At 37.5% G+C, this 14,867-nt stretch overlaps 1 protein-coding gene across 1 annotated transcript in view; it reads left to right on the forward strand.

Moving 5' to 3' along the window:
* Positions 1–14,867, forward strand: part of Cdh18 (cadherin 18) — an 840,836-nt gene that overhangs the window by 241,988 nt on the left and 583,981 nt on the right. Inside the window, exon 2 of the mRNA XM_085676602.2 lies at positions 12,676–12,745. The gene's annotated coding sequence lies outside the window, so the exon portion shown is untranslated. The remainder of the gene's footprint in view (positions 1–12,675; positions 12,746–14,867) is intronic.

The following is a 14,867-nucleotide window of genomic DNA, read 5'->3' on the forward strand; positions in this document are numbered from 1 at the left end:
TTTAATCTTAGACATTCAGAAATTGTTGATATGAAGACAAGATAATGTGATGTGAGGTAAAAAGGAGACAATGCTGTAGTTACATATTATCCCACAATACTTCCCTAGCATGTACCAGCCATGGTATTAAACTATGATATAAACATGAACAACTCCAAACATAAAAGTAAAAATAAGGTGAAAATGAAATATGTTCTTAATAAGGGAAAATATTACAAATCCTTTCTTTAGATTTGTTATAACTGGATTATTTATTACTTTCATATAAATATGTTAATAAGGAAAATGTACTTGTTTCTGGCGATAGCTCAAGCTGAGCATTTTCTAGCAAATAAAGAACATTTATAGATTAATTTTCTCTTGCCACATTTCAGTGACTAAGCCAGCATGCTAAGTCCTGTTTAGTTAAGATGTACATTGTACTGCAGGTCTAAGAGTGGTGGCCCCCAAGTGCCAACATTGGAGCAAAGAGGAACAGGCACCTGCTATTTGCCTTTTTTTTCCGATTAGCCTATGTTAGCCCCAGCAGGATATATATATATATATATATATATATATATATATATATATATATATATATATATGCTATTCATAAAAGTATTTCGCTGGTGCACAGGTTTCCATTCTGTAGAATAGTAAGTTAATCCAATTCTGAGCATTATTGCTTAGAAGTTTTTGATATTCCTCACTCCAGATTATTTGTCTAAAAGTTGATGTGTGTATACCTAGAAGGGCTGGGGCACCAGACAAAGGCCATGGCAGGTGTCAAATAGCTCCTACCAGGGACCAGGCCTTAGTTTTGTTTTACTGGAAGTGCCTGGACCTGAACTGACAATTCTCATAGGAAACTACAGTTCAGGGGCAACCAATCAACAGGCACCCCCTTGGCCTTCTGCTGACTCGCAGATGACCACAGTCTCCTGACAACTAAAGATAGCTTTTCCTACCCTTCAGTCAGAGATTCACACAGCACTAGGCCTCCTTCCAATCAGCTCCCACCCATCAGCCCCAGACTAATCTTTCCTCCTCTAATCAGCCTCAGATTAATCCATTCTCCCAGGAATTCCCCTGACATCACTTAAAAGGAGCTTTAGACCTTCTTTGGGCGTTTCCATGTGCCACCCCAACATTGGAATTAATAAAGTGCTCTTGATTATTGCAGACATGACTATTGGGATCTTTTCTTCGATACTTCTCTCAGACCTTAACATACCAAGTCCTGGAAAGAGTTAATTCTAAGAATTAATAGACAGAGAAACACACACTTCTATCATAGTTCCTGGAGTTAAACTTTCAAAAAGATCATACATTTTTATATTTATTTTTGTAGGATAGCATTATAAAGTTGTATGACTCACATAGTTACCATGAGACTTAAGAAAAGTGTTTTTGTAATTTGATGTATTTTGCCTTCCTATGCTTATAATTGTGATATTATAAAATTATTGTAAGATTAAACAATAGACAGACAATCAAAGCATTAAAGGTTTCTTTTTGCACACGATACTTATAGAACACCATAGCACATTTCCTAGTATTCTCAGCTCATTAACTACTATATTTTATTTCCTGGACCTTAAAGGACCAAGCTCTTGGCTCTGAACTTTTAACTAGCATTTCATACTCAACAATGATTTAACAGTTTTCCTAAAATCCACTTGTCTCACCTAATACAACGTTGCCTATTTTGACATTTCTTTTTTTATTGTTATTAAAAATTTCCATCTCCTCCCATTTCTCTCCCCTCCCCCCACTTCTTGTTCTGCTCCCTCTCTAGTCCAAAGAGCAGTCAGGGTTCCCTGCCCTGTGGGAAGTCCAAGATCCTCCTCCCTCTATCCAGGTCTAGTAAGGTGAGCATCCAGACTAGGCTCCCACAAAGCAAGTCCATGCAGTAGAATCAAAACCCAGTGCCATTGTCTTTGGCTTGTCACTCAGCCCTCATTGTCAGCCATGTTTAGAGAGTCCGGTTTGATCACATGCTCCATCAGTCCCAGTCCAGCTGGCCTTGGTGAACTCCCATTAGATCAGTCCGCTGTCTCAGCGGGTGGACGCACCCATCATGGTCCTGACTTCTTTGCTCATGTTCTCCCTTCTCCTGCTCCTCATTTGGACCTTGGGAGCTCAGTCCAGTGTTCCAATGTGGGTCTCTGTCTCTATCTCCATCCACCGCAGATGAAGGTTCTATGGTGATATGCAAGATATTCATCAGTGTGGCTATGGGACAAGGCCAGTTCAGGCGCCCTCTCCTCAGCTGCCCAAGGAACAAACTGGGAACATCTTCTTGGACACCTAGGGAACCCATGAAGAGTCAAGTCTCTTGCCAACCCTAACATGGCTCCCTTAATTAAGATATATGCTTCCCTGTTCCCATATCCACCCTTCCTCCATCCCAGCCGTCCCATTCCCCTAAGCCTTCCCCATCCTCCCGTTCTCATTTCTCTCTCCCCATCTCCCCTTACTCCCACCCCACCCCACCCCCAATCTCCCAATTTTTGCCTGGCAATCTTGTCTACTTCCAATATCCAAGAGGATAACTATATGTTTTTCTTTGGGTTCACCTTCTTATTTAGCTTCTCTAGGATCATGAATTATAGGCTCAAAGCCCTTTAATTATGACTAGAATCCACTTATGAGTGAGTACATGCCATATTCATTTTTGGGGGGTCTGGGTTACCTCACTCAGGATAGTGTTTTCTATCTCCATCCATGATGTTTTCTAAATCCTGGAGTCTCTATTTTCCTTCTAGAACTTACAATAGCCCTACATGTAGTGTGTGGTTTTGTTGGCGAGAAGTTCTGCTTATGTTTCTTTCACCACTGAACTTGCCAGACTTAAATATAATGATTCCAGATATTTAGACAGTAGAAGAATTGGTTAATGAGTCTATTCTTTTTGCTATGTCATGAAAGTATTTGAGATATTTGTTTGAAAACTACACCGAAAATAGTCACACTTTCAGAAAAATTGCAATCATGAATTAAATTACATCGACAGCTATGAACAGGTAAAACTGACTTTTTCTAAGAAGGTCAAGGAATACATATAATTCTTGGGTCCTTAGCATTTGTAAAATATTCATCATCTCTAAGATCATACATTTCAGTGAACTTTCAATATTGGTTTTCAGGACTAGCAATTCAGTCCATCTGAAATTATGTTGCATAGATCATACATTATTGAATAGGTTTTATTCAGTTTTAAGATTCTGTTCTCAAGTTTATATGTGTATTGATTTTCAATACACTACAGTTATAAAATGTTTTCGTTTATATTTCTCGGTTTCTTGAATTTTTATTTACCATTCACTGAAAATAGATTCTTTTTTTATACAATACATCCTGATTACACTTTACCTTAACCCTACTCTTCTAGGTTCTTTCCCCATTCCCTTCCTTTTGATATATTTACTTTTTGTTGTTTTTTTTAGAAAATAATAGAAGACAGAGAAAACACAATAAAATAAAATAAAAAACAAACAAAGAACATCACAATGAGGGTGGCTAAGGCATGCCAAGAGAAGCCTAAGAGGAGGCAGAATATCAGAAACCCACTCATTCACTCATTGAGGAATTCCATTAAAACACTAAACTTGAAGCACTGATATATATGCATTGATATATGCAGAGGACCTGATAGTTCTATGAACCCTATGTGGACTATTTCAGTCTCCGTGAGTTCATGAATTTGGTTGACTTAGATAGCCTTTTCTCATGGCGTTCTCCATCCTCTCTCAATCTTGTGTTCTTCCTGACTCCTCTTCAACAGGGTTCCCTGATCTCTGAGGGGCACAATTTCACAGAGACTTTCTTTCAAGGAGGCTGTTCCACAGTCTTTCTTACTCTCTGCATATTATTTGACTGTGGGTCTCTGTATTTGTTCTTAACTACTACTTGAGGAGGTTTCTCTGATGACATCTAAAGAAGGCACTGATATATGAGTAGAGTAAAATATCATTAGGAATCATTTTTATCACTCCATTTAAAAAACAATAATATTTTGTTTTACTCTAGGTTTCTGGACATTGTAATTTCTGGTTCTTGGACAATTGAGAAGTGTTGGATATGCTTTGGATATGGGTTCCATCTTATGGAATGCTCCTTATGTCTAATCAGTTATTAGTTGGTAACTTACAGAAGCTTGTGCCACTATGGCCCTAGCATATTTTGCAGGCAGATCAGCATTGCACAAGAAGGATTTTGTGACTGTGTTGGTGTAAGGTTTCTCTTTTGGTAGCTTATAAAGGACCATCTTGTTTAAAAAACACTATAACATAGTAGTGAGTCTATATATGTGCCAGATCAACTTTTACATGTTCAATGAGTTGTGTGTGTATTTTTTCAGCAATGGAAATTTGAAGCCATGTAGATGCAAGTTTCTGTCCCAGCTAGTATGTAGCTATTAAGTCCCAAAGTAACACACAGAAGCTTACATTAATTACAAACTGTTTAGTCTATTAGCTTAGGTTTATTATTAACTAGCTCTTATATTCCTTAAATTAATCCATATTTCTTGTCAATGTTTAGCCATGTGGCTTGGTACCTTTTCACAGTAAAGCATTCTTATTTTGTTTCCCTTGTGTCTGGCTGGTGACTGTGTTTCCTCTTCCCAGAATTCTCCTCATCTAGTTTCCTTGCCTATATTTTCTGCCTGGCTATTGGCCAATTAATGTTTTATTAAACCAATATGGATGACAAATCTTTACAGTCATTATTCTACAGCATTGTCTGGCATAGGGAACAATGTATTGCATTATCAGCAGACTGGTTTTCTGAGTTTTTCTGAGACCAAGATTTATGGAGACCAGGGTTTATGAGACCAGGATTTATGGGTCAAGAACTCAATTGGATGTAACCAAGTTCTAGTACTGAAAGAGACAATGGGCCAAGCAGTGATTTAATTAATAAGGTTTCGGCCGACGTTGTGGGCAAAACCAAGCAGGAGGAAGTTCCTGTGTTTTGATAGCCTGCCTGAGGACAGGTGGGCCCTTTGTCAGCTCCGTGACATTCCTGGCCAGCAAGGGGCACTGATCTTCTAGCAGACATCCATCGGAGGAAGGGTGAGTTTACACCTGACCCACAGCAGAAGCCCGGCAAGGAGGAATTCAGATCTTTCCCGACCCCCTTGACTCCCTGCTCACCCTGCAGTGGTGGCTCCACCCTGTGGAGCTCTCCCACCTCCTATCCCAGCTTTCAATCAGGTACACCTTCCTCTCTTCCTCCCTTCCCCCTGGGTCAATAAGATCTCCGCAGCTCAGCTGCCTTGCATGCTGGACCTGGGCTGTGGGCGCAACTCAGCAGGAGGCAGTTACTGTGTTATGATAGCCTGCCTGAGGAAAGGTAGGCCTTCTGTCAGAGAAGTCCCTGCCCAACAAAAGAAGATCCAATAGAGAGCATTTGAAGGAAGAGATGGGCAGACGCCAAGGCAAGAACTCCTCCAACAGTCTGAAAACAACATAAAAACACCAGATCCCAACGACCCTACAATAGAAGGACTTGAACACCTTAATCCAGAGGAATTGGAAAAAATGGCATTATGAAAGAAATAGAGTCCCTTAAAAAGGATATGAATAACTCCCTTAAAGAACTGGATGAGAAGTACAACAAAAAGTTTGAAGAAATGAGTAAAGAAATGGATGAGAAGTATAACAAAAAGTTAAAAGAAATGAGTAAATCCGTGAATGATACACTGGGAAACCAAGAAAAAACAATCAAAAGGTAATGGAAACAGTTCAAGAATTGAAAACTGAAATGGAGGCAATGAAGAAAACACAAACTGAGGGCCGGCTGGATATGGAAAATCTAGGTAAATGACCAGAGACTACAGAATCAAGCATAACCAATAGAATGCAAGAGATGGGAGAACAAATCTCAGATTCTGAAGATACCATAGAGAAAATAAATGCTCTGATCAAAGAAAACAGCAAATCCAACAAATTCTTACCACAAAACATTCAAGAAATTTGGGACACAATTAAAAAAAAATCTAAGAATAATACGGATTGAAGAAAGAGAAGAACTGCAGATCAAAGGCCCAGAAAATATATTCAAAAAAATTATAGAAGAAAACTTTCCCAACCTAAAGAACGATATTCCTATGAAGGTTCAAGAAGCATACAGAACACCGAATAGACTTGATAAAAAAAAAACCCTCGCCATATAATAATCAAAACACAAAACATACAGATTAAAGAAAGAATATTAAGAGCTGCAAAGGAAAAAGGTCAAGTAAATTATAAAGGTAAACCTATCAGACTTACACCAGATTTTTCTATGGAAACCATGAAAGCCAGAAGGTCCTGGATAGAGATACTGAAGAAACTAAGAGACCATGGATGCAAACCCAGACTACTATACCCAGTCAAGCTATCGAACACTATCAACGGAGAAAACAAAATATTCCAGGATAAAAACAAATTTAAACAATTCGTAGCCACAAAACCAGCCTTAGAGAAAGTAATAGAAGGAAAATCGAAACTCAAGGAATCCACCATTGCCAACACTGCCTACAATAACTCAGACATTTAGCAACCCTTCACAACCATAACTCAAAGAAGGGAAACACATACACTCTACTACCCCCTCCCCAAAATAATAATAATCGGAGTCAACAACCACTGGTCATTAATATCACTTAATATTAATGGACTCAACTCACCTATAAAAAGGCACAGACTAAAAGATTTAATACAAAAACAGGATCCAACATTCTGCTGTTTACAAGAAACACACCTCAACCACAAAGACAGACATCTACTCAGAGGAAAGGGTTGGGAAAAGGTTTTTCAAGCAAATGGACTTAAGAAACAAGCTGGTGTGGCCATTCTAATTTCCAACAAAATTGACTTCAAACTAAAATCAATCAGAAGAGATGGAGATGGACATTTCATACTCATAATAGGAACAATTCATCAGAAGTAAGTCTCAATCCTGTATATCTATGTCCCAATATAAAAGCACTCACTTATGTAAAAGAAAAACTTTTAGAACTCAAGGCAGTCATCAAACCACACACACTAATAGTAGGAGACTTCAACACACATCTCTCACCAATGGACAGGTCAATCAGAGAGAAACCCAACAGAGAAATAAGAGAATTAATAGAAGTAATGAATCAAGTGGCCTTAACAGATATCTATAGAACATTCCACCCAACTAGGAAAGAATATACCTTCTTCTCTGCAGCTCATGGAACCTTCTTGAAAATTGACCACATACTGGGTAACAAAGCAAACTTCCACAGATACAAAAAAAATACAAATAACCACCTGTGTCTTGTCAGATCACCATGGAATAAAGTTAGAATTCAATAACAATTCTAACACCAGAAAGCCTACAGACTCATGGAATGTGAACAGTCAACTACTGAATCACCCCTGGGTCAAGGAAGAAATAAAGACAGAAATTAAAGTCTTCCTTGAATTTAATGAAAATAAAGACACAACATACTCAAACCTATGGGGACACAATGAAAAGCAGTGCTAAGAGGAAAGTTCATAGCACTAAGTGCCCAATTAAGAAAATGGACGAACAGCAAACATTGGAGACTTAACAGCACACCTGAAAGCTCTGAAAAAAAAAGAAGCAGAATCACCCAGGAGGAGTAGAAGACTGGAAATAATCAAACTGAGGGCTGAAATCAACAAAATAGAAACACAGAAAACAATCCAAAGAATCAATGAAACAAAAAGTTGGTTCTTGGAGAACATCAACAAGATTGACAAACCCCTAGCCAAACTAATCAAATGGCAGAGAGAGAACACTCAAATTAATTAGATCAGAAATGAAAAGGGGGACATAACTACAGACACAGAGGAAATTCAGAGAATCATTAGATCGTACTACGAAAGCTTATATGCCACAAAGTTGGAAAATGTACAAGAAATGAACTGGTTTTTAGATAAGTACCATTTACCAAAGTTAAATCAAGACCAGATGAACAATCTAAAGAGACCTGTTAGTCGCGAAGAATTAGAAGCTGTTATCAAAACCCTCCCGACAAAAAAAAAAGCCCAGGACCAGATGGTTTCAATGCAGAATTCTACCAGAACTTCCAAGAAGTGCTAATACCTATACTCCTTACTGTATTTCACAATATAGAAACAGAAGAGTCATTGCCAAATTCTTTTTATGAAGCTACAGTTACCCTGATACCAAAACCACATAAAGACACAACCAAAAAAGAGAATTACAGGCCAATTTCACTCATGAACATCGACGCAAAAATTCTCAACAAAATCCTGGCAAACCGAATCCAAGAACACATTAGAAAAATTATCCATTATGATCTAGTAGGCTTCATCCCAGAGATGCAGGGCTGGTTCAACATACGCAAATCTATCAAGGTAATCCAGCATATAAATAAACTGAAAGAAAAAAACCATATGATCATTTCATTAGATGCTGAAAAAGCATTTGACAATATTCAACATCCCTTTATGATAAAGGTGTTGAAGAGATTGAGGATACAAGGATCATACCTAAATATAATAAAAGCTAATTACAGCAAGCCGACAGCTAACATCAAACTGAATGGAGAGAAACTCAAAGTATTTCCATTGAAATCAGGAACACGACAGGGCTGTCCACTCTCCCCATACCTCCTCAATATAATGCTTGAAGTTCTAGCAATAGTAATATGAAAACATAAGGGGATCAAGGGGATTCAAATTGGAAAGGAAGAAGTTAAACTCTCGTTATTTGCAGATGATATGATAGTGTACATAAGTGACCCCAAAAACTCTACCAAAGAACTCCTACAGCTGATAAACACCTTTAGTAATGGGGCAGGGTACAAGATCAACTCCAAAAAATCAGTTGTCCTCCTATAAACAAAGGATAAAGAAGCAGGGAGGGAAATCAGAGAAACTTCACCTTTCATGATAGCCAGAAATAACATAAAATATCTTGGGATAACTCTAACCAAGGAAGTGAAAGACCTATTTGACAAGAACTTTAAGTCTTTGAAGAAAGAAATTGAAGAGAATACCAGAAAATGGAAAGATCTCCCCTGCTCTTGGATTGGGAGGATCAACATAGTTAAAATGGCAATTCTACCAAAAGCAATCTATAGATTCAATGCAATCCCCATCAAAATCCCATCAAAATTCTTCACAGACATTGAGAGAACAATAATCAAGTTTATATGGCAAAATAAAAAACCCAGAACAATCTTATATAATAAAGGAACTTCTGGAGGTATAACCATCCCTGACTTCAAACTCTATTACAGAGCTGAAAACAGTATTGAAAACAGCTTGGTATTGGCATAAGAACAGAGAAGTTGACCTATGGAATCGAATAAGAAGACCCAGATATTAACCCACAAATCTATGAACACTTGATTTTGGACAAGGGAGCTAAAGGTATGCAATGGAAGAAGGAAAGCATCTTTAACAAATGGTGCTGGCATAACTGTTTGTCAACCTGTAGAAGAATGAAAGTAGATCCATATCTATCACCATGCACAAAAATCAAGTCCAAATGAATTAAAGACCACAACATTAACCTGACCACTTTGAATCTGATATAAGAGAAAGCGGGAAGTAGTCTACAAGACATAGGCATAGGAGAACACTTCCTAGGTAGCACCCCAGTAGCACAGACATTAAGAGAATCAATTAATAAATGGGACCTCCTGAAATTGAGAAGCTTCTGTAAAGCAAAGGACACTGTCAGTAAGACAAAAAGGCTACCTTTTGACTGGGAGAAAATCTTCACTAACCCCTCATCAGACAAAGGTCTGATCTCAAAAATATACAAAGAACTCAAGAAACTAGACACTAAAACTCTAATTAACCCAATTAAAAAATGGGGTACTGATCTGAACAGAGAATTCACAACAGAAGAACTTCGAATGGCCAAAAGACACTTAAGGTCATGTTCAACCTCCATAGCGAGCAGGGAACTGCAAATCAAAACAACTATGAGATACCATTTTACACATGTCAGATTAGCTAAACTCAAAAACACCAATGATAGCCTATGCTGGAGAGGATGTGGAGTGAGGGGAACACTCATCCATTGTTGGTGGGAATGCAAACTTGTGCAGCCACTGTGGAAATCAGTGTGGCGGTTTCTCAGGAAACTGGGAGTCAACCTCCCTCAGGACCCAGCAATTCCACTCTTGGGAATATACCCAAGAAATGCCCTATCGTACCACAAAAGCATTTGTTCAACTATGTTCATAGCAGCACTACTTGTAGTAGCCAGAACCTGGAAACAACCTAGGTGCCCCTCAATAGAAGAATAGTTAAAGAAGGTGTGGAACATATATACATTAGAGTTTTACTCAGCGGTAAAAAACAATGACATCTTGAATTTTGCATGCAAATGGATGGAAATAGAAAACGCTTTACTGAGTGAGGTAAGCCAGACCCAAAAAGAGGAATATGGTATGTACTCACTCATAAGTGGTTTCTAGCCATAATTAAAGGTCTTTGTGCCTATTCCTCGTGATCCTAGAGAAGCTAAATAAGAAGGTGAACCTGAATAAAATCATGTTGTTTTCCTCCTGGAGATTGGAAGTAGACAAGAGTGCCAGGCAACATTGGGTGCACGGGGGCGGGAGTGGATGGAAGGGGAGAGGGTTAGAGGGAAGGGAGTACGGTAGCATTGGGGAATGCTTGGGGGATTGGAATGAGGGGAGGGAGGAAGGATGGATATGGGAGCAGGGAAGTATATATCTCAACTAAGGGAGCCATTTTAGGGTTTACAAGAGACTTGATTATATATGGGTTCCCAGGCCCAAGGAGAGATCCCCAGATTGTTCCCTGGACAGTAGAGGAGAGGGTGCATGAACAGCCCTTGGCCCATAACCATACTGATGAATATTTTGCATATCACCATAGAACCTTCATCTGGCGATGGATGGAGATAGTGACAGAGACCCACATTGGAACACTGGACTTAACTCCCTAGGTCCAAATGAGAAGCAGAAGGAGGGATAACGTGAGCAAGGCAGGCAGGATCAGAGGGAACCTTCACCAGATGATGAATCGAGATTGAGACAGAGACCCACATTGGAGCACTGGACTGAGCCCCCAAGGTCCAAATGAAAAGCAGAAAGAGGGAGAACATGAACAAGAAAGGCAGGACCGTGTGGGGTGCATTCACCCACTCATACAAGGGGACTGATCTAATGAGAGTTCACCAAGGCCAGGTGGACTGGGACTGAATGAACACGTGATCAATCCCGATTCTCAGAATGTGGCCGGATTCTCTGAATGTGGTTGGCAAGGGGACTGACTGAGAAGCCATTGACAATGGCACTGGGACTTGTTTCCTCTGCATGTTCTGGATTTTTGGAATCCTAGTCAGTTTGGATGCTCACCTTCCTAGACCTGGAGGGAGGGGGGAGGAACTGGAACTTCCCACAGGGCAGGAAACACTGTCTGCTCTTAGGACTGGAGAGGGAGGAGGAGAGGGAGTGGGGGGAATGGGAGGGTATTGGGAGGAGGGGCAGAAGTGGAAAATTTTATAAATTAATAAAAAAATTAATAAGGTTTCTGTGTGATTATTTTGGGTCTCAGCTAGCTGCGTGTCTGGGAAACAACAAAGGGTCATTCTTAGACTATGATGGGGACACCAACTGAAACAGTCTACCTGAGCTAATGGGAGCTCAAGACTGGGTAAGAAGAAGGATAGATCCAAATTATTCCCTCTGAATGTGTTGACAGTTGCATGGCTAGGGCAGACTGAGGGGCAGTGGAACCAGATAAATCCCTATTGCTTATGCTGGCTTTTTGGGAAACTGATCTTTTTAAGATGGATACCTTTTTCAGCCTAGATACAGCCTGGAGAGCCTTAAATCTGCCCCAAAGGGAAGTGGTAGGTCATACTTTTAAACCAAGAACTCAGGAGTTAGAGTTAGGGAAATCAGTTTCAGGCCATTCTTGTCTACAGGCAGAGTTCCAGAATGGCCAGGGCTACACAGAGAAGCAGCGTCTCACAAACAAGACAAAACCTACTAGATTAATATTTAATCTATAGACCATTTTGAATTATTGTTCATTTTGAGCTAAGAACTTCTCTGCATAAACACAAACACATAAGACAAATTTTTCTAAATGAAATTAGCAACAGCAGTTTTCCAATAACAGAGATGCAAGAAATATTGTCACAATGTCAATATTTAAAATGATTATTGAGAGAAAGAAAGCAGGATTGGATGCATATTAAAGAGTACAGAGTTCATTTTTTGCTTTATTTTATTTTTATTTTTTTAAAAAGCAATCTTTTTATATTATAAACCAAACCAAGTTTCCACTCCCTTCCCTCGTAGTACAAAATCTAAAGAAAAGTCTTAAAGTTTAAGCCTTTCCATGCATGATGACATTCTGCTATTAGTTCTGGTTTTCCTTACCATTGTGTCCTTACAATTTTGCCTGTTAAATGTGCTTTAACTAATGCTATACCTAAGCTATAGAATGTCTTACACAGATAAAGCCCTTGGGTCAATCTCCAACACCAAAATTATTCAACCAAAAAACTGTATATTTTAAATTGGTTTAAAAAGTTTATTTTCTAAAACTAATCATATATCGTCTATAACAAAAATAAGTTTGATTTTAGTAGTAAAACCAAAATATAAAAGTATTCAGGGAGATTTCTTAGTTTTTTTTTTTCCTTTCTCAAGGATTTCATGTTTTCTTTCTCTCTTTCCACTTTTTTTTTCAGTGTAGGACTCAACCCCTGAAATACTTAAGAAGAAATCCTATCATCAAATATTCATGAACTGAATTATAAGGTAAATTTTCTATTTCCTACACAAAAATGTTACAGAAATGTCAAGTTGTTAGCATGCAATGTTTCTGAATTATCTTCTGTGATAATGAAGAAATATTTAGAAATGTGACAGGACCCAGTATCTTCTATATTTCAAATTTACTTTTAAAACTCATTTAACAGTTATTAGTATTAGTAAATTTTTGTATTTTTGTCTCTCTTTCTCTATGACTTCCTCTGTCTTATTTGTTCTTCAAAATATGGTCTTATGTAGTCAGAGCTCACTCTAGACTCAAATGTATTTAATGTACAGAAGATTAGATTATCTTTAAACTCTGAATCTGCCTTCTGAGGCCTAAGTGGTAGAATTATAGTGGTGTGCTATCATTTCTGGTTGATCATTCATCCTACAGGAGTATACACAACACATTATAGAGAAAACAAAGAAAAACAGACACTTTGTCTATTTTATTGGATACTCCATATTTCTTTATACAAGTAAATATGGAGATATATTGTTTTAAAATAATCATTTACATATGCAAATCTTTTGTTTCAATAAAATCTTTACCTTTTAATACAATAAATTGTAAATGTTATGGGAGATAAAAAGACAATTATTGATAGCAGTTTATAATGTACCTGCTATTATCTAATTATTAATCTATATATCAAAAAGCTATTGAGGATTTACCTCTCTCTTTAAAATATAATATGATGAACAACACATGAGCTAATTCATACTCGTTTAATTTTCTATATATTATAAGCTTACCACTTATTTTATACATCAATATCCTATCATTATGAATTATTTGTATTTGTATAGATGAAAAATAAAATAATCAGCAAGATTTAACAGTATTTATCTGTAATCTCTCACTTGGGAAGGGACGTAGGCAAGAAAATTGTGACCATACTGAGATATGTAGTAAATCTACCCCTCCAGATAGTGTGAGATCCAGTATCAAAAGAACAGAAGTAAAATAAGTAAAACTCAAGTTAAGTATTTTCATTTTTAATATTGATATTATTGTAGTGTGTTATTTAATTTGGTATGTCTGTTAATTTTGGAAGTCTGAAATAAACACAGATAAAATGCTAACTCGAAGCAAATTCCACCTGAAATTGCATTCACTTCTATGCAAAGATGCAGGGCTGGATGCTGGTTTGAAGTTCTCTCCACTCCATTCCCAGCGTTCCTTTAGGGTGGTCTCACATTAACCGAGCTGAAATCTTCAAGCAAAGTGCTTTTCTTTATTGTTTTGCTCTCAAATAGTTTAGCGTTCATTTGTTTTTCAAAAATGCTTTAAATGTCTCTGAAGATATCACTGAACATCAAATTAAAAATAATTTTAAATCTATATTGTTAGTTTGGTTTATGAAATTCTGTTTACATAAAAATGCCAATCATACTATTACTAACAAATACCTTTTTAAAACTTATCATTGTAAGTACACCATTAACCATGTGTTTTGAGTTTGTCGAAATGAAAACTGAAAGCTCTTTTTATGTTCCAGGATGCAAACTAAACTTATAAGTTTGGAAGTTAAACAATTGTATCTTTTTTTTGCAATAAATTGCTTATTATGTATAAATTTTACATCTCCTTCCCCTAGACTAGAGGTGACCTAGGCTTATGTATTTATTCTGTTCTTCATGGTGAAACCGTCCCTGCTTAATTTCAAAACTCTTGTAGTTGACTCAGAGGTTTATCTGTGTAAGAATGTGTCACACTGTAAACGTGGACTCCACATTTCCATTGGAGAAAACAGGTTTGACTAGTGTAAGATGATGATGATGCTTTTAAGCTATTAAAATCAACCACAATTGTTAGAGTCAACCATGGAAAATAGAGGAGGAAAATAAAGCTAAGAGAAAAACTGCATTCTACAGTGGGGCAAAGACTTACATAGTATTGAAGTCCTATTAATTCCAGTTAATCTTAGGATTTTCTTAGGTACTCTTAAAATTCTACATTACAATATAATATTTTAAGTCTTAACTATGAGTGATTTTAATAAGTACTTTAGAGTCAAGAGCAATAAGTTCAAGAAGCACATTTTCATTTTGTTAGTTAATAAGGTTTGCAAATTCTTGAAGAATTAAACTCACTAACAAAGTAACTGTGGCTTAACTGTTT

Source organism: Myodes glareolus, chromosome 15 (genome assembly GCF_982192425.1).
Source record: "Myodes glareolus chromosome 15, mMyoGla1.1, whole genome shotgun sequence".
NCBI classification, from domain to species: domain Eukaryota; kingdom Metazoa; phylum Chordata; class Mammalia; order Rodentia; family Cricetidae; genus Myodes; species Myodes glareolus.